Here is a 24,898-nt window from a genome sequence, read left to right as displayed (position 1 = left end):
CTTTCTTTCTTTCTTTCTTTCTTTCTTTCTTTCTTTCTTTCTTTCTTCCTAAGACAGGGTTTCTCTTTGTAGTCTCAGCTGTTCAGAAACTCACTCTGTAGACCAGGCTGGCCTTGAACTCAGAGATCTCCCTTCCTCTTCCTCTTGAGTGCTGAGATTAAAATTGTGTACTACCAACTCTCAGCTGAAAATGGCATTTCCAATAAAAACCTGACTGTAAAATAAACTCAACCTCATACCACACGTGATATTTAATATAGAAGAATAAAGAAAACATGATGATTAGTTTTTTCACTTGTTAGGTTGGATGAAGAAACAATCTGAAATGAATGTAGCACACTTCTGGATCTACCTATGAGGATTTAACTGCGAACAGAAGACTGAGGCCATCTGCCTCCTATAGGCTGGGGTCACAAACTGGATTTAAAAAACGAAAACAAGAACAAGTTGATTACCAATATCCATTTATTTCTGTTTTCTGGCTGGGAGCCCGCCTTGCCTCCACCACTCCATAGTGACTGTATCCAATAGCTGCAAACCAACACCAACCTCATTTCCCTTTAGTTACTCTGGCCAGATATGTGGTTACAACAATGAGAAAAGTAACTAAGAAAGAGGGAGCAGAAAAGAAGGAAAAATAGTAAGGACTCTAGAAAGTGCAGGCTGCTGGAATAGAAAATTCTCCAACATGTAAACCAGCTGCATAATAGATGGAGAAGATGGATATGGACTGGCATATTCAAAATTAAGAATAAAACTTCATTATTTAATAAAATAAACAAAATTAAAGCTCAGAAACAAAAATAGAGAGATATCTGTGAGCGAATAAACTCTACATGTCTGATCATACATGTACACACAGGTGTATATGCACATACATACACACGGAAAGGTTTTTATTTAACTTTTATTAATTACACTTTATTCACTTTGTATCCCCCCTATAAACCCCTCTCTCCTCCCCTCCTAATCCCACCCTCCCATCCCCTTCTTCACACATGCCCTCCCCAAGTCCACTGGTAGGGGAGGTTCTCCTCTCCTTTCTGATCTTAGTCTATCAGATCTCATCAAAAGTGGCTGCATTGTCTGGTAAGGCTCTTCCCCCCTCAGGAGGAGGTGATCAAAAAGCAGGCCAATCAGATTATGTCAGAGGCAGTCCTTCTTCCCATTACTATGGAACCCACTTGGACACTGAACTGCCATGGGCTACATCTGTGCAGGGGTTCTAGGTTATCTCCATGACTAGTCCTTGGTTGGAGTATGAATCTCTGGGAAGTTCCCTGTGTTCAAATGTTCTTGTTCTGTTGCTCTCCTTGTGGAGTTCCTGTCTTCTACAGCTCTTACTATTCTCAACTTCATATGGAATAACAAGAAACCCAGAATTGCTAAAACAATCCTCTACAATAAAAGATCTTCTGGAGGTATCTCCATCCCTGATCTTAAGGAAAGTTCTTAGAATAGGAATAGAATAAGCTAACAAGCATCAGATTGGAAACTGGGCAAAGTGAGAGATTTAAACAAAACCCCAGACCTCTACTGCCTCAAGAAACCTAAAAAACCCTAGAAATCAAAAACTTCAAATTAAAATATTAAGATGCCATTTTCAACTTTCAGATTGGAATGTTTTTTTATTCTTACACTGAATACTACAGAGGAAGAAGAAAAGAGTCCTCTCTGGCACTGTTTTTGAGCACGGAAACTGCCACATTTCTAGAAGGCAGTTTAACATCCTGTGCAAAAGGTTTGGGGATATGCATATTTAACTAGCAAATCTATGTGCAGTAATATATTCAAAAGACAGCTATGCAGAGATACAATGTCCTTAAGAAACAAAAATAAATAAATAAATCCCCAATGATTCAAATATTAAAGCTATTAAATACGACTTGCAAAGGAAATAATATTAATGAAGTGAGAAGGTGTACACACATACATGAATAAAGAATTATAAAACAGAGGAAACAGTTTACTGTGAGAAAAGAAAAGATGGAAGAAAAAGACTGCAGGGATACACCTTAAACCCCAGCAGGGGCAACCGAGGCTCTTTCATGAGTAAATTTCCAGCACTTACTTGTACCTTACTTCTGATTTCTGTGAATGTCCTGGCCAGCTTTACATGTCAGCTATTTGGCTACGCATCAATATAATCATTACTATGAAAGTATTTTTCAGCTCTGATTAACATTTACTATCTTCAGACTTCAAAGAAGGTTTCCCATGTGTGAGCCTCATCCAATTCATCCAAAGCTGAAAGGTTAAAGAAGTTCCCCCAGCAGAAAGAATTCTGGGTCAAATGGACACATAGAACATGGGAAAGGCACTGGAACGTCCACTCTTCCTGAGGACCGAAACTCAAGGCTATACATTCCTGTCTAAGTTGCTAGGACATCTGCTACCCATCCCTGAATCCTGAGAGGAAGAGGGAGGGGAGAGAGAGAAAAGCCTAAAGAGTTCCTACAGTTTTAACATAAGAAAAAAATTGGAAAATATTCCAAAAGTGAACAATAATGTGGGAATTAAAAAACAAAAAATTAAAAACAAATTCTGCTAGAGACACACTAACATGACTGAGAAAAAAATTATCCTGCCTTCCTGCTTATATTTAAGGGTCACTGACTATCAAGCAAGAGGTGGACAAAAAATGTGAAGAAAAGTGTCCTTCCAGCTAATCATATTGCTGCCATCTCTATTATGTGAGATGACAAAAATTTTTCACTTGTATGCTATTTACAGGTGAAATTTTAATAATTTATAACATGTAACCATTTGCTGATAAGATAAACTGCAGTCCTGAAGGTACAGCACTTGAAAAATAAGAAACACTTTCCATTTTGCTGCCTTTTCATGTTAATATCTGCTAGTCTATCATGCTAATTAATAAATGTAGCAAGCAGAGTAAGTCTCAGGGTTTTTTTCTAATTTTGTTTAATTTATCAAATGGAAAATAATCTAGCAAAGAGTCATTAATTTAATTTCTTCTGAGAGGGAATCATTATGAGATATGTTAAATTTTCAACAATGCGGCTTCAAAACAGCTGTAGCCATGGAAAATTTTTATAGTTTTAATTGAACATCTGTGCATTTTAATTGATTAATTTGAAGAAAATACAGGAGAAAAGAAAGAACAGTAGGTAATATGAATTTAACAAACCATTTTTTGTCCTCTCTGCTTCTTAGTTAATGATTTTTCAGTATAAACAAAACAAGAAAATATCAAACAACATTAAATAATTCCCATGGCTATAAACACAGTCAAATTGATTTAGTAGAGTAGACAAGTTTTTTTTTTATGATAGGATTATTTTCAGTCAAAAATATATAGAGGGATACATATGTGAATACATAGAGCATTATTCACGATTCTGTGAAAAATGCTGGGCAGCTTATCTGAACAACATTTCAAATACTGAAGAAATACTCAGTGCCCCAGAAAACACAGCTGCCACCACCAGGCACAAAGAGAGCATGCAGCCAGACATACTTCTCCGACCTCTGTGATAGCCAAAAGACTTCCCCACATTTCCTTCATTACAGCTATCATTTTCTTATCAATACATCTCTTACCTCACCAATTTTATTATGAAAACTATTGTCACAGGTATGGCAACGATCCCAACTTTTCTCTGTCTCCCTCTTTCTCTCTCTGTCTGTTCATCTCTCTGTCTCTAACAGTCTCTCTGTCTCTCTGTCTCAGTCTCTCTTTGTCTCTCTGTCTCTGTCTCTCTCTTCTTGAAGACAATGTGGCTCCAGAGTTGAAAACAAACAGACCTCTGAAAACCTGATGAGGACAAATAGTAAAATAGCCGCATAATTATTCCTGTAGACACTGAGTCATCTGAAAAGCCCAGAGTCGTCTCTGCTATCGTTGCTGGTAGCTGGTAAACACATTCTATTTTAAACGAGGATCTAAAGATATTTTTGTCAGCACCGTTCACCAGTGATGGAAAGGATGGATGAAAAGTGCCAATGCACAAACACACTGAAGTGTTGTCTGGGTTGCATATTTAGTGCAGTGGTAGTAGAGAGAGCAAGACCCTGGGTCCAGTAACCAGGGCTAGAAATCAAAAACAGCATCATGAAAAGATGAGGCCAAAGCATAAGTCTTTTTTAGTTAAAGAGACAAGCGCTGGTCATTGGCTGCAAACATAGATAAGAATAAGCAGCACAGTAGAGACATTTCAAGATGTATTATTCATAGTAGCTCAGAAAGCAGTCAAATTTAAACGTTCAATAACAAGTTTGTTTCTGTAATTTCTGTATGAGAAAGACTCTACAGAGGGAAATGCTTTCCTCAGAAGCAACTCTTTCCCCTACATTATTTTAAAACCACAAGAGCAGGTAAGTGGGGTGCTCTGATTACCAAATACGCCCACTCAGTGTGAGGCGAATGCAGTGCTACAGCTTGTCCTGTATACACACTTGCTAACTAGTGAGGAATGGGCAGCTCGCAACACGATCTTAGCAAGTGAGGCTGGAATACAAGCAAATGGAGGGTTCCCCAAACTGTAATCAGATGATTTTGCCCTGTCAAAGAGACCTCTCTGCCACAGTCGTAAGTGTGTAGTGTCCCATTGTCCGGAAAGATGCTTCTCATTTCCAGCACTTACGAGTGAAACACTACACATCTTTAAGTCATTCAGATTAGTAAACTGTTTATGCCAAAGGGTACTGTTGGGCAGTATACTAGGTAGGTACTTACTGTCTTTTAGAGTTTTTGTATCAAGTCTGAGAGAAGTGTCTATTCACTTGAACTTCCTCTAGAGAGAGCAAAATCTGGGTTAAAAGTAAACACTTGATAATGATAGCACAGGACTTGAAACAAATTTTAAATGAATGAAAGCTCCGCTTGAAGACTCAACATGAACCTCTACCCCAAGCGAATGAGATGAACATCAATTAGAAGAAATGAGTCAAGGCCTGTAGGATGATGAAATTCCCTCCCTTGTTTCTGAGGGAAACTCGTGTGTGTGTGTGTGTGTCTGTTGTGTGAGCATACAATAACTATGTGTAAATGCCCAGGCAGAGCCTGATTAGGTTATTGAAACTGAAGGATTTGTAGGTGTATAATAACCAGTGAAGCTCTGGCCTTTAAGGCTCAACTCCTTTATTCTATTTGGAACAGATAGTTTAGATTTAAAAGCATGAACATTCGCAGAAAGCAATAATAATAAAGCTGCCAGAGATGGAAGACATTCCCTGATTCAAGAGATTTCCAAAAGGAAATGAGCTCATGTCACTGGGTCCCAGAGCTACAGGTCATCATCAGATTCCATATTTGAAGAACACTGGGAAGGAATGGCATAGAGAAAATCTGAAGTTTAAAAATAGGATTATGAATGAAACTGAAAGGAATCCATAGCAAAGTGGCAAAACAGCCTCCCAAGATGAGGCTGCGCGTCTTACCTTAGCAAAGCCCAGCTTTCCTCATTATTCCTGATGCTGCCATTTATTTATATATTTTATGTTTTTAACAAAAATGCAGGATAGAGTACCAACAGGGTAATAAGATAATAAGGTAATTACAAATTACTGGACAGAAACATAAAAACTATAAGCACTAAGAAAATATTAAGATAGGAATTGTGTTGAATCCAAACACTAAAAATACTGTGAGTGTGAAATTCTGTCATCAGAGTTGGTTAAAAAAGAGGTCCTACAGTTCCTTTTCAATATCACTTAAGCATTATTAATACATTGAGTAATATATATATATATATATATATATATATATATATATATATGTGTGTGTGTGTGTGTGTGTGTGAAATCATTCAGCTCAGATATACTGAAGTACGGAATATAGCTTATGAACTACAACTCTTACCTTTACATTTTAAAAACCTCAAACATCAACACTTGAATAATAACTATGGTTCTTACTGTTTTATTTCTTTATTTACTTTTAATTTCTGTTGTTATTTTGATAATGCTGGGAACACATCCAGGGCTTTATGTATGCTCAGTAAATGCTCCACTACTCTGCCACATCCCTATCCTTGCGTTTAATATTTATGGATGAAAACTTGAAGCTCTAGCATTAAAAAGAAACAAAGGTGCATTGAGTCTTCCAGTTCCCTCCTTACAGAAGAAAATATGACTTGCGTTCTCCCTCTGCTGAAAACAAATTACACAAAGTACAACCAGCTTAGTCGAGTTCACAGAGCTGAGGACCTTGAAAACCAGGGCAAAGAGTTTATGCCCAGTCTAGGAAAGAGTTGTGTTCTGCTTCTCTTAAAATTCTCTCCCCAAAGTCAGGAGCTTGGCTTTGAGAGTATATGGAAATAGAAGGGAAAAAGCTTAGCTTCAGAAGAAAGTCTAGAACACAGACCACCGCTGGCCTTTCACCAGCAGGAAGAGCAGGGTCTTCATCGCTAGCACACTAAAATGTCTAAGAAGTAACAGTAGACAATAGTAAAAAACGTCTCTGTAAGATCAGATGCAGTAGGAAAAATTCCAGGGTGATATGGAATGAGTGACTGTTGCTCAGTTTTGGTCCAGTCCTTAGGAATTCATAAACCATGAAGTTAACAAAACTGGCCACAGATCAGAATCCCCTTGAGATACCTAAAAAAAAAGGTAATAATTAATGCAAAAGTGGTTTGTAGATGTGTATCTTTAATCCAACCAGCACCGGTGTCCCCAGACAGATGTGCACGGGAGGTCACAAGTTATAAGCGAGACATGCGACACAGCTGGACATCAACAGAAAACACTTAAACATCAGGCTAGCACGCTTGTTTAATGGGTAAAGGAGCCTTTCCCCAAGCTGGCAATCACAAGTTTGATCGCTAGGACCCATATGGTAGGATAGGCCTCTAAATGCACTTACACACATAGACACATACACCTACAGAGAAATAAGTAAATGAAATGTTATAGAAAGGAATACAGTTTGGAAATGTCTAGATTTAAATAGGTGAAAGAAATGAAATATGTTTTCTTACATGATGAAAAAATTAGAAGCCCTTCAAAATTAAACATAAATGATAAATTTTATCATTTTGGGTGAATAGTATAATTTTCTTAAATTTATGGATTGACAAATCAGGTTTTGATATGGCAGCTTAGAAATCAACATGGTAATAAAGAAATAAGGTTGTATATTAGTCTTTTCAGATCCAAAATGTTAAGAAATAAGTTAATGCAAGAAAACGTTATAATCAAGGAAATCTATGTGTATGTATAGAAACAGCAAAATAAACTCACTGTTTCCTTGTAGTGTTTTGAGTGAGAATCATCCATAGGCTCATATATTTGAATAGTTGATCCTCAGGTGCTAGAACCATTTGGGAAGGATTAGTAGGTGTGGCCTTGATGGAGAAGATGTGTCACTTGAGGCAAGATTTGAGGTTTCAGAAGCCCACGCCATTCCCAATTAGCTTTTTCTCTCTCTGCTTTGTAAGCTCGTAGCTCCTGCTCCGATGCCATGCCTGCCTGCTATGTTAACCCCATGGCAGTCATGGAGTCTAAGCCTCTGAAACTGTAAGACCCGATTACTGGAATACACCTTATTCTATAAGTTGCTTTGGTCATGGTATCTTACCACAACAATGACAAAGTAACTAAGACATTTATAGAGTTAATATTTGCTAATGATTATTAAAAGAAAAGTAAATTACTGACCTAATAGGGCAAATAGAATAATAGCAAAAAAACTCATTTTATCAGAAAGATGTGCCAAATATAAATATATATCTACCTAAGAACAGAACCTCAAATACTAAAAACATAATAAAGCAAAAACAATAGCTAAGACTATAGACACAAAATATATAACAAAAAATAGCAAGCTGAATATAATATTTAAAGAGAATAAATTGTGTTCAAAAATTTATGATAATTATAATAAAAATACTAATGCTTTTTGTATTTGAAAACAAATTAGCAAAATGCATTGAGTGAAGAGAATAAAACAGAAAAGCAATAGATTCAAAGGGTAAAAAAATGACAATATGTAGCATTGAACCATTATTTTAAAAATATAACTAGAAATAGAAGGCAACTATCTCAACTTGATATCTTATCAAGTAAAATTCACAACTTGCATGACATTTAACAGTATATACTGAACATTTTCCATGTAAGATTGGGACCAAGGTCAGGGGTTCCACAAATATTAACTCATTTTATAAAGATGTCCTCTCCATTTCAGTAAGATGAGAAGGAAATAAAAGTGATCCAGTTTTTAAGAGTGTATGTAAAATGGTCTTTATCAGTAGTCAGCATCATTGTATATATGCATAAAATTCTAAAAACTGGACAAAATCTTTCTAAGTTTACCAAGACATTAGGATTCCATTTAAAAAATTAACTGTGCTTCAAAATACACCCAGCTGACTTCTTTCTCAGATCTCTCATTTTTCACAAGCCTTTCTTTCAGGCTAACACAAGAAGATAGTGCCAATCAAAATACACACCATAATATACAAAACAGCATGGAAACACAGGTAAAAATACTGGGGATTACAACTAAGTCTTCATTTGATTCTTCCCTACTGGTTCCATCGTTAAATACGAGGAAGATAATCGTTAGCTTTCAAAATAATATCAAGATAAAAGGCCAACAAGAATTTACAATTTATGTTGCCTAAGATAATGTAACAATTAATAACTAGTGTCTCAGAATTCAAGACATCACCTTTAGACATTTAAATTACAACATGATTGTCACCAGATCATTTGGATGAACATTATAAATACCATAATTATTCTTCTGAAAGCAAAACATTAAAAGATCTTTTTTATAAATTGATACTAGATAAAATTCAAGATTAACAACAGGACATGAGAATTTCATTGGGTATCTTTTCGCAGAATATGTACAACACAGGACAGTTTTAACTTAAGGGAAAACTGCCTAAAGCCTCATGACAGTTGTTAATCATCCATGTCCTACATGTTTCTTCACAACAGAATGAGCAGGGCACTATTACATCATGGGAAAACTGAGCTACACAGAGCAAAGCAGTGGGTATAAAAAGGCACAGCAGTGGGTGTCAGTGGCAGCATTCAGATCCAGGAGATGTGACTTCAGTCTACAATCCCAGACAATTGTGCAGAACTCAATGAACAGAGAAGAAAAAGATAAGAATGTGTGCGTGCTTCTGAAGCCTGCAGGTTAATCACAGAAAACAAAAAAAGTATTTAGACAAAAATATGCTTTGAAGAGCACACGATAAAGGATGGCGAAAGCCATGGGGACATGTGTAGGGAACATGTATGTGAGATGCTATTTAAGTGGAGACTTAAAGAAATGGGCAGTCCTATAGACATGTTGTCAGTGGTCATAAGACCAGTGTGGTGTGTATGACATATGAGAAATCGGGAGACAGGAACAATGGCTTTGGAAAACTCAGGGCTCGGATGTAATGATGGAAAATTTAGCCTCTGTCCAAATGTGATAGAAAGGGATTGGAAAAGGCAGTCTGTTTTTGTTTTTGTTTTTTTATCCCGGTCGGCAAAGACAGAGTTGGATCTGAGGCCATTAGGTTACTGTGGTATTACTCATCGGTGTCGAGGAGCTGAGGAAATAGAAATAGAAATAGAAAACAGACTGGAGAATGTTGCAAAAAGAGAGACTTTCCAATGGATCAGTGTGGGGAGTGAGCAAAGAAGAATCAAGGTTAATATATATATATATATATATATATATATATATATGCATATATATATATATGCATATATATCAAGGTTAATATATATATGCATATATATTTACGTAATTATATATTATATACTTACATATAATACATTACTGTATGTTATAATCTGTTGATATATGATATTTATATCATATATGTGATATATATGGGTCATAAAGACTATATAGTCTACATTATCTATATTATATATACTGAGTCATATAGACTCTATATGAACCAGAGTACTTCTTACACATGCTGTTTTCAGGAAAACCTAAATATTTAATGATCAAAGGCTTGAGGAGTAAACCCTTCAAAAAGAAAGGCTATTCTTCATCTGGTTGTATGCAGAATTTTTCATCAAAGCTATGGGCAGACATTCAGCATGTTTAGCGTGGTTTCTTGTCCAGGGCATGGATATCTCTGTTTTTAAGGAAACTTTAAAATATGACCAATAACTGAAGAATCACAATCCTGGACTTTCTCAACTGTCACTTGTGCTTGTAAAAAAATAAAACATGTGTAGTCTTTGTAAACAGCCTACATCATATCTTTCTCAGGAGTAACCAAAAGAATATGAAGCAAAATTTGAGCAAAAATTACAACATGCTGCTTATACCCCAGCTCCGATTTATCTCTCTTCACCAGCAAAACCTGAGTTCTAACTAATGAAAAACCGGTTTGATTTTTAGAAAACATCCTCATTCTGAGCTAAAATAACAAAAGTGACCAAGGACAATATGATTTAATATGTGTTGAATGTGAATACAACTAGGATGCTTTCTTTTTATTGCATTAGATAATCAAAACTATTAAATATTTTTTTCAAAATGCTTTTCATAATCCTGGGACCATTAATGTCATGTTCACATCACTGTGGATTTTTGTTGTTGTTGTTGTTGCTTTTACTATTCATGGGACACAATGACTCACTGGCACGTTGCCAGTGCAAGATGCAGCTGAATAATACATGACATGCCCTTTCGCTAGCATCATGATGCCAGATTTAAAACAAGGTAAGAAGTTTCCTCCTCGTACACTTGCAGTGTTCAGCTGTTCATAATCTATAGTGTTAACAATTTATCATCAAACCCAGTGATTTGCTGCCAACGTATCAAAGTGGCCACTGGATGCATATGATCAAGTCTGAGCATCTGGCCTCCTCTGTTCCTGACATTAGCACAGACAACAGAATCAGTGGACTATTGAATGCAATTACAGTAAGCGAGACGGACAATAAAGATTGATAGCGCCTTCTCTTTTTATCACACACAAAACTAGTGGGGGTTAAAGCTTTGCCTCAAGCTGCCTTCATTTAACAATGATTGAAAATACGCAATTGTGTTGGTAAAACACTGTAGCCTGTACCACTTCATTTACTGGACACATTATCAAATTAAATGAAAAGTGAACTGCCAAAAGCAACAGCTATCATATATTAATGATGAATATTTACTTAGCATTGTTCACAAATCATACAGAGAACAGAATCCTTCTTGTTATCTTCTTTGCAGGTTCCACTTGAGCAGCCTGTAACATTTCTATGTTTACGCTGTCTTCTGTCTACAAATCTCTAAATACAGATGTGCACGATTGGTTTTGTGACTCTCCATGTGACTACAATGTGTAATTAATAAAATGTTCTAGTTGTAGATGAATCCTAATTATTAAAGAGGTTTTTGCCATTCTTCATAACAGTTCTCATTCCGTTAGCTTTGAAGCAAGAGAAACTGAATCAAGGGTAGATCCAATGATGCAAAGGTTAGGCAATCTAGCTTCATTGAAAGCTTTCAACATATGGAAGGTAACAAAGACCCTCAAGATAAAACAAGCTACAAATATATATTTTGTTTTTCTCTACTGAGTAGTTTCTTAGTAACCATCAAGGAATGTAACAGTTCGCCCATAATCTAACCTCAAAGCAGTAAGTATACAGAAGGCAGAAGGCAAAAATGGAAGAGCAAAGAATAGTGAGCAAACAAGGGAATGGATCAGAAGCCATGGCTCTTAAAAGAGGAGGCTGCTGAGTAAGTACCAACAGGTCTGACATGCACAGCTGAGAATTTCATTAAGTGGACAAACATTTGGTGTGTGTACCTGCATGTTACGAAGACAGGAAACAGGCACATAGGACTGTCCAGTCATGCAGATTAATTCAAGGTTGTTTTAACACCCCTCCCCCACATCTTGCCTTCCTTTTAAAGGATAGATACAGGAAAAGAAGGCTTCGTATGTGAATAGTAATCACATCTCTGTTCAAGGATCTCAATGACCTGAACAGTCTGTGCATGACCCTTACAGAAAGAAAGCATGAGATAAAAGGAGAGAAGAGGCAGAGAATCAGCCATAGGCTTGCTGACACTATCCCACATGCTAACTGTAAACAATTCAGTTCAAATTCAGCTGCTACTGAGTTTGAAATTAGAGCGCCCGTCATAGGCGATGTAAACAAGAGACAGAGAATACCGAAGATTCCACAAACATGGAACACTTCCCAAAGAGAGCGTTACCAGAGCAGACTGCGCACCTACAAGCCAAAGAGGAGAGCTGGGCGAGAAGCAATGAAATGTAAAGAAAAAGGGTGTGCTTTCTAAAATTTGCCTTCAGACCTTAACCAAACTTTCCAAGCACATTCAAATTCTAATGCCCATGTCGCCTTTGAGCTGTCTCCTTAGTCATTCTCCTCAAGCTAGATCATTGCCAGACTGTCTCTGGAGCTTCCCAAAATGAGCTCTGGGTCTCAACATTTGGAAATTTTATCAGCAGATTTCAGTAATGAATACTCATTATAGAATATTTAGTGAATGAAATATGAATAAATCAAAAAGGAAATCTATAACATTTAAAGTTTCTGTCCATAATTTACTTTTTCATGTAAAGCTTTTTGTCAACATTTTTAGTAACTTTTGGGATGGTTGCTTTAAATTTTTAAAATGAAAACATAAGCTTATAATTAAAACTCAATATGCCAGCTATCAATACAAATGGAAGTGTGATGGATGCCTCACCATACAAGTAGATGTCTCTCAATGTTTTTAAGGTAGGCATGTCTTTACAGTCTCTCTATATTAATTAATCTGTTCACATGATTTATATAACAATAAATCAACTATATCAGTTATCTACAATTTTTTCTTTATTTTTCACTTCATATCTGGTTGATTCTTATCTCTGTCTAAAGCTATCGTTTCTAATGGGTATATGATATTTCATATTATAGGTAACCGCAATTGTTTTTAACCCTCATATTATAATTTCCCAATTTACATACATATAAGCATAAACATATATTCAAATGGACATCCATATACTTTTTCTTCATTTACTTGAAAACAGTTTGCGTATAGATGTCTAAAGATGGAACTTATCTATCAAAAATCTATGCTTATAAAGTTTTTTAAAGATGCTCAGAACCACTGCCCTACCAAAGACTGTGGCATGTTCTACTCTTGCCTAAATATGTACAAGAGGACCCATTTCTCTATAACTCATGGACCCTAAATATTTTCCATAACTTAAATTTTTACTCACATAGTCTATGTGTTTCATTTAAAGATTTCACCTTCAACTTCATTTTATATGTTTATTAGCCATTCTCATCCCCCATTAACTACCCACTTATAGCCTATATTAATTTTTCTGCTGTATAATTTATTTTTTCTTATTATCTTCTGAAATCTCTACTCCACTTTTCTCCGTGTTTATAGTGGATGCACACAGCATTCCCTTTGCCTTAAAATGGTCTTTTGGGATTGAAAATTACTAAAATGAACCTCATGTTATATTGACCAATATTTATTGTTTTTAAGGAGTCTCTGAAAGGGAGTTTAAACATGGAAATTCCTGGGTTTTTTTTTTCCTTTCTTTTTTTTTTTTTTTTCTTAAACATGTATGGGAGGGTAAAATAAAAAAATTCTTTCAGGTGGCTCTTGTTTCCATCCGCCCTCAGACCTGCAACAGCCTGCAGTGGAGCCCAAGAACTCGGGTTTGACCTGACAGTCTTATCCCAGTGCTCATCTCCAACCTGGAGATGACAGAGCTATCTCAGAGGCCTCTGGGGACTGACGATGAGACGCTCATATCCTAGCACTGTGATCCCCATAGGCTAACGCTGTGCGACATCAGTTACTTGTCCTCTCTTTACCGTTTTGCCTGAGCTGCCTGCACCTTGCTTTTTTTCTCTTTCTCTCTCTCTCTTTTTAAATATGATTAAAGATGTATTTCTACTCTCCCAACTTCTCTCAAAATTCAAGGGCAGAACCTTGATATAGATTTTCATAGGATTCTGTGGAATCAAAAGCTGCTTCAGAAAATGTCATTTTAAAATGATACTTGTATTTCCTTGGTCACCATTTTATTTCTAAGCAGATGAGTGTCTCACAGATCTTAAGAGTATTGACTGATGTGTGGTGATTACAGTATACACAGCTTTGTGAGGGCTATTGGCAATGCTTTGCTTAATCAAAGACTGAGTTTGACTCATTGCAAAGCATTTTAAATGGCCTTACCGCTATCTCCATCGACAGCCCAGCCCTCACACAGAATTGTGTATCTGGGCTTTGCAGACTCAGAGTCTGAAATACTGTCTCTAGGAGATGTGGGAGGTGCTACTGACTATTCCTGCTGCAAACTACAAGATAGAAAGTTCGCCCGCCTGTGCTGAACAGCCTGAGATTCTCTATACAAGAATCACATGGATTCTTAGGTAACCAAAGACTATTAGAGGAGCGAAGCTACTTTTCTTAAGAATCCTTATAACGCTTATCTCAGCATAGACTGTGTATTGAAACAAACAAACACAAAAAAGATATTAAAGTCTGTTGGTACAATGTCCAGAGCTTAGAAGTCCACGTCTCTATCAAGGTTCACTTAAACCAAAAAGAAAGAACCTACTTCTAACTCAGGAAATAATCTGTAAGCAAAGGAAGTCAGGGGAAAAGGATCTACTTTTTATTCAGCAATATGATACAATGTAGTATAAGTGTCTGTGGTTATTATAAATATTAGATACATTTTACTGAGCAATGACTATGAGCCAAGTAGCATGTTAAGCATTTTAAAATACTATCTCAATTAACACTCTCAGAAACCCATGGGAGTTCAATTATCCAAGATATAGAGGGGACAGGTGAGGGTCAGACACAAAGTATGGGCAAGATCCTAAAACAGTTGTCATGTGATACAACTGTCTCAGAATTGTTTTTTAACCTCCATGATATGCCGGGCGGCCAGACTATTCTCACAGTGGAAAAAAAAAAAAAAAAGACTTCCTAAGAGAGAAAAATTAATCAGGTAATATTTGCTTGTTTTCATAATCTTTAACCTGTTTTTAGATCCTACTTTTAAGACAATAAAAGACAACACTACAATAATTGTAATACAGTACTTTCAGTTACTAATAAATACACAGAGAAAATGAAGATTGAGTAAATCTGTAATTAAGCCAGAAAAAACTGAGGGGGAAAAATGTACTGTTCTTCCAACTATTCAGCTGGTCAGTTTGTTGTGGGCTGAATGGTGCACTGTCTCCAGAGTCATAACCCAACATCTTAGGTAGCAGAATTGCAGAATGTAACTGTAGCTGGGGGTGAGTCATTCTAAAACGGACAGTGAGAGCATCATGATGGCTCTTCGTGTGGTATGAAGGCCGTGCTTACCCAAAGCACACATTTATACCTGGGGAAGAGCTAACTATGCGAATAGAAAAGGCAGTGACCTTGGTAGGTCCCAACCCCTCCAACATGTGACGCCCGATTTACAGGCTCTGGAAGGAAGCAGAAATCAACCTGTCACTTATGCCATGGGGTCCATAGCATCTTGTTATAGCAGCTGAAATCTGCCAGAGTAGTATGTCTGTCAGTGGGATGGGAAGCAGATCGGAGTTGCTCTACCGGATGCTACTTAAATAAGGAATAAAAGGGGAAGTAAGAGGTATAACGCTAACCTGACAAAGGAAGGAAAACAACTGTCTTTAATTGAGTCTTATGCCAATTTCCAAAAAGAGGACATTTAAAACATTTCTGTACCTAGGTAGACTTTTTTTTTTCGTGCCCCACAACCTCCAACTTCTCTCTTGTTGGCATGTCATTCACGGTCCTTACTGTGACCAGTTGTGATGAGGATGTCTATATCAAATCGTGGAGGAATGTGTTAGCTGGAGACATAGCTTAATATTCTCAATAGAAACCCTCTCCTTAGTCTCCAACTCCAATTAGACACTGTTTGAGCAGAGCAAGTGGAGAAAAAAAAAATCTACAAATTTAAGTACTTGTGGCTTACCATTCATATTGCATAACAATGGCTCCTTTCTCTACCAGTCAATGACCTGGGAGCAAAATCAAAAAGTGGCCTGAGCTTGAACATCCTTGTTATCAAGCCATAGTCCCTGGAGGAGCTACTGGGTACCTGACTTTATGCCAGGAGGCACCAACCTTCCTCCTGCCTAATCACTGAAGACATTTTCTTGCTGATGCTGGGGTCTTAATGACCTCAGCACTTCACAAGTAGTTTGCCTCCTGCTTCCCCCTTGACACAAACATAAAATGGAAGATGTTATAAAGAAATAAATAAGTTTAGATGTAAAATAAAATCCATCTTCTTATGAGTGGATGCATGCCTGTGCCTCATTGGCATGTACCAGACTGTACTAAATGGCACGGATTTCCCAAGGGAAGACAACTTCCACATACCGCTACCAAAGCTTTATTCCCCACGCCATGCAAATTATTTAATTTAAACACTGCTTGATAGGACTCTCTGAGGAGAAGGGTGTTTTCACAGATCCATCCTTAATCTGTTGCTGAAGACATGCATGTGAACAGATAGAAGGGGCCTCATACTCCTTACTGCACTGCCTATGAGGATGCTTCAGAATGCACAACCAGAGGCAATGCAATGTGTCTAAACCTTGGAAAGATCAAATGCAAAAGGTATCAGTTTCCTATGGCAGAGAGTGAACACGCGGGCAAGAAAGCAGTTGTCCTTCTACAAGCACTTCCCCAATACTGTGTAACTCCTGCACAGTATTTTAAAGTGTGTGTGTGTGTGTGTGTGTGTGTGTGTTTTGCAGGTACACACTTCAGTGTTCAGTATACACAATACGAAATAACCAAATTCATCATTGCATTTTACTAAAGTAGGAAAAGCAGTGAAAAGATTAAAGAAGCAGTTCTCCTCAGCTGTACTCTGTGCCGGGGATGTCATTTTAAGCCTTCTTTTGATCCTCATGTTTCTTCAACAGGCTTACCTTCTGCTTTTCTACTACATATTAATCAGTTAAACATACAAAATGAAATGAAAACTTGAGTGGCCTGTTAACATTCATAACAATGTTTCCAAATTTCATCATGAAAACTCTTAACTTTTTAAAGAAGTCTTTAATGGGTCCCATGAAAAGAATCTCCCTCCTGAAGAGACTTCCTTTACATAAGGCTTCATGCAAGGAGAGGTTAGCGCCACAAGGAGCACAGACCTGCACACACCTTGCACTGGAGAGAGACGCTAACTTATTTTAAAAGCAAATAGGCATTAGACAACACTTTCAATATTAACTTACTCTTAGCACTTCTTCATCAGAGTAAGCCAGAAGGCTATGAGCCCCTTCACCTTCCCCTGGTCTTTCTCTAGCGCTCTCCCTGTGTGGTAGGCCCCTGCTCTGGGGAGGTGAATGCCTTCCTCCTGCCAGCCTAGTTATTTATTGACATAGCTTGCATGCTGGAGCATTATCAGCTTAATGCATAATTCAAAATCTCTTGCATGTGGCCTGCACTTTTGCCTTAATTCGTGCAATCTAAATAAAAGATAAGAAGTATTTCCAAGGTGGGCACATGAAAGGATTCCTGAATGTTACCATTGGCCCCCAGCTCCGGCCTGTCCTGACTCAGAAAATTGCTTGCCATGCAGTTCCCACACACCCTCATAATGTCCCATACTGAGGCAAAAACAGTCTGAAAGATGGTCCCAAAGTTGGTACTGAGTGGGAAGTTGTGAACCTTTGGGATAAAGAAGCCTGTACACGTCAGGGAAATGACAATTCTTACCTCACTTATTCTTTCTGGAATGGCAGCTAGACGTTTTCAGGAGGGCAAGAGTCGCAGGTGTCTGTAATTCAAAAGAAGAAATATATTAGGGTTTAGAATGTTAATTTCCAGCGGGAAAGGGTAAGGGATGGGTAGCAAAAAGAAACAGAAAAAATAGAAAGAAGAGTCAGAGGCCATGGGGAAAGGCTTTGTAGCATGTTGGTGAGGATGTGTCTGGGAGCGAATCAAAACAAAGAAAGCAAGAGGGGAAGCTGAGAGTGCAGCAAACTGGGGAGGAGAAAAGGATGATGGTGTGCTTGCTCCCCTGGAGAGGGAAAGTCTACAGGAGAGGGAAAGTGGTAGGTGGTCAATTCCATCAGAAACAATTCTGGAAAAGGGTTTAGGGTAAATTTTTTACAGAATCCCCAGCATTTGATTAATCGATTAAATTAACTAGCTGTATATTCTAAGGATGTGTCAAAGATAAAATAAGTGCATCAGCCCATAAGATCCATAGAGCCGATATGCTCTGATTTGAACAAATTCACTATTGGAGTAGTGTGAAAATTAACACACACACAGCAGTGCCCCAAACATACACTCTGTGTGTATGCATCAGTGATGATTTCCCGAAGAAAGCACCACCATCCTCCAGAACACTAACAAGCATGCTATATACACAAACATACATACATACCTACGTACAAACATTCACTCACACATGGAACATATGCTCTGAGTTTTCCTCTCCCTATGATCCACAATTTGTCCTTCTGGAAAACATGTGGTGCTCCATCCACTCTAAATGCTCTATAAACCCAGCAGCACACAGCCGAGCTTGCCTTGCCCTGACACCCATGTGAAGGCTGGACACGAGACTGAAACCAGAAGGACGCCATCATCAGTTGTGCTTGTTACTAAGTGTGGGGTTCCAGCTACTAAGTGTGGGGTTCCAGCAGAAGCTTTTCACATGCATTGTGAGTGCACCAAGCAATAATTCCTCTTTTTTTTATAAACAGAAAGACATGAATTATTAAAAAATTAGACATTTAGAATAATGGCCCTCCATACGCAAAGTATTTATTTCAACTTTCATCATTCATAGTTTATTGCATTGATTTTTTTTCATCAGTTTACTTAGCATTGGGCAGCCAGTGAACTCATCAATAAGAAATGAATTTTGGTAACTTTCAAATCCACTATATTATTTTCCTTTTATTTGTAGTGAATTTTTCTTCTCTCAGTAGTATTGCTGCAATAAGTCAGTCATTTCTTTATGTTTTCTCTCTTTTCTTCAGGATTTCATTTCCCTTTACAGCACATCTTGTGATCACAAAGAAAACAGAGACACTTATTTCTTTTAACAGTTGAAATCGCTGCAAGTGATTTAGTTGTCACTTAATTTGATTCCTCTCTTCTGTCTGTGGAGAAATATGTTTAATGTACTGGAAATTATGTTAATAAGAAAAAGCATTATCTCATTTAATGAAATAAATATACAAATATTTCAAAATAAAATAAAGAGGCAATCTTCACTGAGAAAAATGTCTCTTATGGCTTGTGTAAAATAAACAAATAAGAAAAATCGTGAATACATTGAAATACTGACAAATTTGTGCCTGTGCTCCAAGAGAAGAGGGAGGCTTGGTGAATAAATTAGCAAAACATAATCAAATACATATATTAGTTATCAAGTTATTAATTTCATATTTCCAATGACCTCAGGAAAGTTCATTTTACTTTTCTAAAACCGAACCTATGTCTTTGAAATTTTTCCTTTGCATTTTATCCTTTTATTTCAACTGATTGCTATTTCTCAAATTAATAATTATCAGAAATTTCATTGAAAACATGACCAACAACCCAAGTAACATCAGAAAGGTTAGAATTCCTTTGATTTTGCTAATCAAAACAGAGCCAGTGAAGTCATTCCAAAGCTTTTATATGTTAAAATTTACCTAATGCACAAAAAGGTTAAATAAATATTGTTGATGATTTGAGCTAAACTTGAAGCAATTATGTAATAAAAGCATGACCACTGTAACAAAAACACATAATTAGCAATTTAATTACTGGCATGAAGACAAGCGAAAGATGTCAATAAAAAAAAAAAAAAAAAAAAAAAAAAAAAAACTTCAGTGACAAGCCGATTTGACTCTTTCCTGCAATTTGAGAGCAATACTCACCACCTGATGAGCAAAACCGTTTTCACACAAAGCGGCCAGCTCTCATGCACCGAAATAGCCAATTTAAAACAGTCTTACTTCGTATCATTGCATAGTGAATCATTACATTTTCTTCTATCTAGATTAGCACTTCTCTTCTCTGAAAACACAATATTTCCAGGCAGCAAGTAAAGAACATTATGTTTTTTTAAATGAGTTAAAGTAGCAGGTGTTCTTGGTTTCAATTTCATTTTTCCCAGCTTCAATAATGTGTTTGACAGCAATATGTCCCTGTGTATGACATTCCAAGTACCCTCTCTTTCTTACCCCCTAACTCTCAGCTAAGAAACACATATAAACCAACAACTGTTTGAAAAGGTGAAAATGCCAACAGTAGAAAGAATGAGGAAAATTCAGCATTCCTCTGTATCTTGCACAATTTCTTTCCCTCCCCACATCTGTATTTAAGGTTATGGGTAAGAGGTAAACAGAAAAAACAAGTAAGGTAAGTTTATTGTGAAATGATCCACTTGTCCTTTTCATCACAGACCAAGTTTCAGACTTTTAAACAGTCTTGAACTACTTGTCTCAGAATCTTCAATTCATCCACACCACTTTCCGTGTCACTGGTATTTAACCAATAGCAGAAAACAGATCCCTCAAGATAGAGCCACATTCAAAGAAGTTTTCTGTCTTGTGATAAAAAGTGAAACATCTTGGCTGGTATACAATAGCCACTTGTACAAGCCCGGCACATAAAGTGAAATCATGAAAGCCAGACTAGCTAAGAAGTCTGGTCTATAAATATCTTTGTGATGAGATACAGTTAAAAAAATAAGCTCCAGCAACCAAGAACACAACAAAGAAATTCTCAATGGCAATGCCATTTTATCTTGGACCCACTAATCTTAATATCATATGTTCTAATTAGATATTCTAATCTTGATACAAAATAAACCCTGGATTTACAAAGTCACTGTGTGTGTGTGTGGGTGGGTGGGTGTGTGCTGGGGTATATGTATGTGGAGTATGCATGGATATGTGTGTGAGTATGCATATAGACATGAGCATCAAGGGCATAGGAGGATGCTATAGGTCCTCCTTTGTCACTTCCCACTTTATTTTCCTACACAGGTGTCTTAGTGGACCTGGAGATGGGGCAGTGGTCAGAAAGTCCCAGTAATCCTCCTGTCTCTTCCCCATACTGCATTGCAGTTACAGGCATCATGACCATGCCCAGCCTTTTACATGGATGCTCAGTCCCATGCTGAGGCTATTTTAAGAATATTCATCATTTCAAGCAGCTCCTTCTACATGTGAAGAAACCAAGATTCTGAGAGGTGAAGCAGTTTACTTAAGCATATCTGATGGTGGAAACTCAGAGTTTTGCTAACTTACTTCAAGCCATGAAAGAGGTAACACTGAACACACGAGGAAATGATCCAGAAGTCAGCCATGTAGATACTAACAGAAAAAAACCTGTGCAGCGCATGCAGGAGATGTGTGGATGACTCATCCAGAAAGGGAGCAAGACTAGCCAGGAAAAGAGGGAAAATGAAATAGATGGAAGCATTAGGTAATGTCAGATCTGTTCTCTGCAAAGTGAGGGGTTATGGATAGTTTCCAAAGAGAATAAGGACCTAAAGATACAAAGGGAAGTAAGGAAAGAGAGAGAGAAAGAGAAAGAGACAGAGAAGAGCAACAGCAGTTGCCCTGACGCTGCATCCTGACCCTATCAGCTGGGTTTGTAACTCAAAACCAGAGGTGAGTTGCTCAATAAAGACTGAATCCTAGATGCCTCCTTTCTGTACCATTATCATTAGCCTAGGAGGTGCCCATTTGCCATAGACAGGAAAATTGCACATTCATGAGACAGAAAACATGGGATAATAGAAGCCAATTCCTTTGTGGGTTAAACAGGACTTGTTGATTCCTCAGTCCTCTGGTCTTCCTTAATGTGTCAGTCACTCAAGGAAGCCTATCTGTGTACCAAATTCCTGATCTTAACAAATGCCCCGCTTTTACTCAGGGTTGAGAAAATATGATCAAAGAGCAATGCCCTCACCCTTGAGAAGGCATGGTAAACACTGGATTCCCAGTCTCTGCTCCCAGCATCTTGAATTCAGATCTCAAGGCAGGCGACAACATTATCTGGTTGGTGGGTTCTACAGTAAACCCCAATCTCAGTGCACCATGGCAGATCTTGAAAGACCTCTGACCAAATAAAACTAGATTTGACTTACCTTTGTGTGTGCCATAGTCTCCTTGACAATGGCTTTTTTTAATTCTTTTTAATGGTTTGGATGACTTGATCTCAGTGATGATAATAAAGGAAAGATGAAATCATAAATGGGAAATCAAATTCATTTGGTAGGAGAAGGTGAGTGGTCAGTAAGAATCTGAGGTTGAGATTTGATAGTTTTAGGTAATGTAGGCCTGGCTGTGACCAAATTAGTCACAAGGAATGATGAAAAACAAAATCCTTCAAAGGTGAGGAGGTTCGTCTGGAGATGAGCTCTCATATGGAAAGAGAGCACCACCAGCTCACCAGAATAAAATCCAGCCTCTGAATGTGGGTGTGACTGTCCATGGAATGAAGCCACCAACTCTCCTTCAATAGATGTTGCTTCTTACACGGTCTTCTGAAGAGTAGACCATCAATTACAAGGATACATTTTAAAATAAAATACCTGGGTAACTACACGGTAAACTAACTGTAATCAAATTTGTTATATCTCATTTTCCCTGGAAGGTATATAAAGAAATACTAAGAAAAAAAGGCATTTTCCTTTCTATTTGGCATGAGGTGAACCCTCTTCATGGAGATACACAATTGTGTCTCAAATGGGCTGAGCCAAAATTTAATATTGCTTATTTCTATTGGTCTCTTAAAAATAAACACTGGAGACTCCTGAGGTAAATGTAACAGTAACAGAAATGATAACATGAACGAGGCAGAGAACAATATGTTTAAATACAAAGCTAAATCAGTGCTCAGTGCCTCCCTAAAACTCTGGGTAAGCATGATGCAGCTACATTACAATGGCTTAGACTGAGGGTTGTTTGGAGTGAAGTGTCATGCAGAAAGGTGCCGGGGTTGTTTTTTTTTTTTTTTAATTAAATATAATCCAACAAAGATTCTGCAGGCTACATATTTAAAAGGTTGGGAATGCTTGCAGAAGTTGATTCATTCACACTGCTGTGAATCATTTAGCACGCACTTCAAAGAGAGTTGAGTCTCCCACCCGAAAGAAAGACTGTTAATCAACATGAAGACTCCTAGATGCAGCCCTCTTACTGCAACAAAGGCACAGGAAAGTAGCAGCCCCCTAAGGGGAGCTTTGCCTTTACTAAGAGCAGTGCAGGTTATGGGGCTTTATTTCAAGGAGGCAAGGTTAAAGGCAGTATGTCACTATCATATGGATTCTCAGACAGGGTCATTGTTGCTGTTACAGAGATGCAAAAGCAAGTCCACCTTTAGGACGTGCTTCTGAGTGTCCTCAAAGCCTATTTCATTTAAAGAAGAGAAGAAAATGCAGACGCAGGTAGCTTGGTGGCAGTGTGTGCTTAGCAAGGACCAGGTCAGGGTTTCATCTCCATGAACACAACATACACACACACACACACACACACACACACACACACACACACCAGAGAGAGAGAGAAGAGATAGCAAGCGAGAGAGAAACAGTATAAAATGGAACATTACTTTAATTATCTAAATGATGAAGGGAGCCTTGTTTGTAGAAATTTGTGACTATAAAGAAAAATTAAATATCTTTAAGAAAACTATGCAGAAAAAAAAAGAAAACTATGCAGGTGCTTTCTTAGAATTAACAAATTTATGGGGCTCAGCAGTAGGCAACTGCCTAGTACTCATGAGGCCCAAGGTCCGTTTCCCAGCACCCAGGAAATTTACCAATCAAAGCAGGACATATAGAGACATTTGCAATAACACATGTGTGTGAAAGTGTATACAAACATGTGTGCACATGTGTGCACACACACAGACCACAAAACTAAAAACAAAACTAATAACGAAACAAGATCAAGAAAAATAAAAGTTGATAAATTACGCAGTTAAGCCAAAATATGCAAACAATAATTAGCAGATATAATCTATAGAACATGTTTTCTTTTTTAATTTTTATTTCTATTTTTTTTGCAATTTATTCATCATATATCCCTGTTGAAGCCCCCTCCCTCAACTCCTCCCAGTCATTTTCAAATAACTGAAATAACAAAACAATCATACAGAAAAAAATAAAGAGAGTAACTCTATGCATTCAGTCAAGAAGATGGGCAAAACCAAATATCGAACTTTAGCTTTATAAAGCCAGAGACAGACGATGGGATGTGTAAGGCACATTCCTCTTCCCAGTGGCTGCAGCCACCATTCTGGAGGCAAGCTCTTGCACAGTGGCCCAGGACTGAAAAAGTTGCCTGCACTGCAACGACCTAGCCTGGTATGTTAACATCAGAATAATCTAGAAAATAACGGTCATAGGAACGTGAGGAGGAGGGAGGCAGCCCTTAACTCTGCTTGCAAAGAACACACATTCCAATAGCAAATGACTAAAAGGCCACTCACACTTGGTTTTAAGAGGCACAATCGACTTACACCCATTTTAATAAGTCCTTTTGGTAGATATGAACAAAAACTTTTACTAAAGAATTGGTTGCTTTGCTCTCTAGCCTAAAGCAAGAACTGTTACTAGCAGGTAACTAGTTCAAGCCTCCCATGTTTCAGACATGTGATAATTTCAACTGAATTTTCATACCCAGTCTTTCACTGTTCCGTATTAGAACTGATGCTGGAGAAACAGAGAGCTCTAGCAGCTCTAGAGCACTGCACATGAGAACTCCTCTAACAGCCCTTGCCAGGGACATTGAGGCAGTCATTGTCATTTTTGCTCTCTCAGGCCTCAGTCAGGTGTTCATTCCATGTAAGAGAGATCCAACAGGAATTTTAGACATGATACACTTAATTTTCATTTGGCATTTTGCAGCTAGCACAGTATATACTGAAAAACCTATTCCTTTAGAATCAGGATCAATGTGGGTGCTGTTTAAT

General features: G+C 37.6%; 1 long non-coding RNA gene across 2 annotated transcripts in view; it reads right to left on the bottom strand.

The window, feature by feature from the left end:
• LOC129692543 (uncharacterized) overlaps positions 1 to 24,898 on the bottom strand; it is a 409,149-nt gene that overhangs the window by 176,634 nt on the left and 207,617 nt on the right. For both annotated transcript variants that reach the window (XR_008722717.1, XR_008722718.1), the window contains exon 2: positions 17,681 to 17,741. This is a non-coding gene — a long non-coding RNA (uncharacterized LOC129692543). The remainder of the gene's footprint in view (positions 1 to 17,680; positions 17,742 to 24,898) is intronic.

The sequence above is a fragment of the Psammomys obesus genome, unplaced genomic scaffold (genome assembly GCF_907164565.1).
Source record: "Psammomys obesus unplaced genomic scaffold, mPsaObe1.curated_primary_1811, whole genome shotgun sequence".
NCBI lineage: Eukaryota > Metazoa > Chordata > Mammalia > Rodentia > Muridae > Psammomys > Psammomys obesus.
The sequence above is the reverse complement of the archived record's forward strand: the minus strand, read 5'-3'. Positions and strand labels throughout refer to the sequence as shown.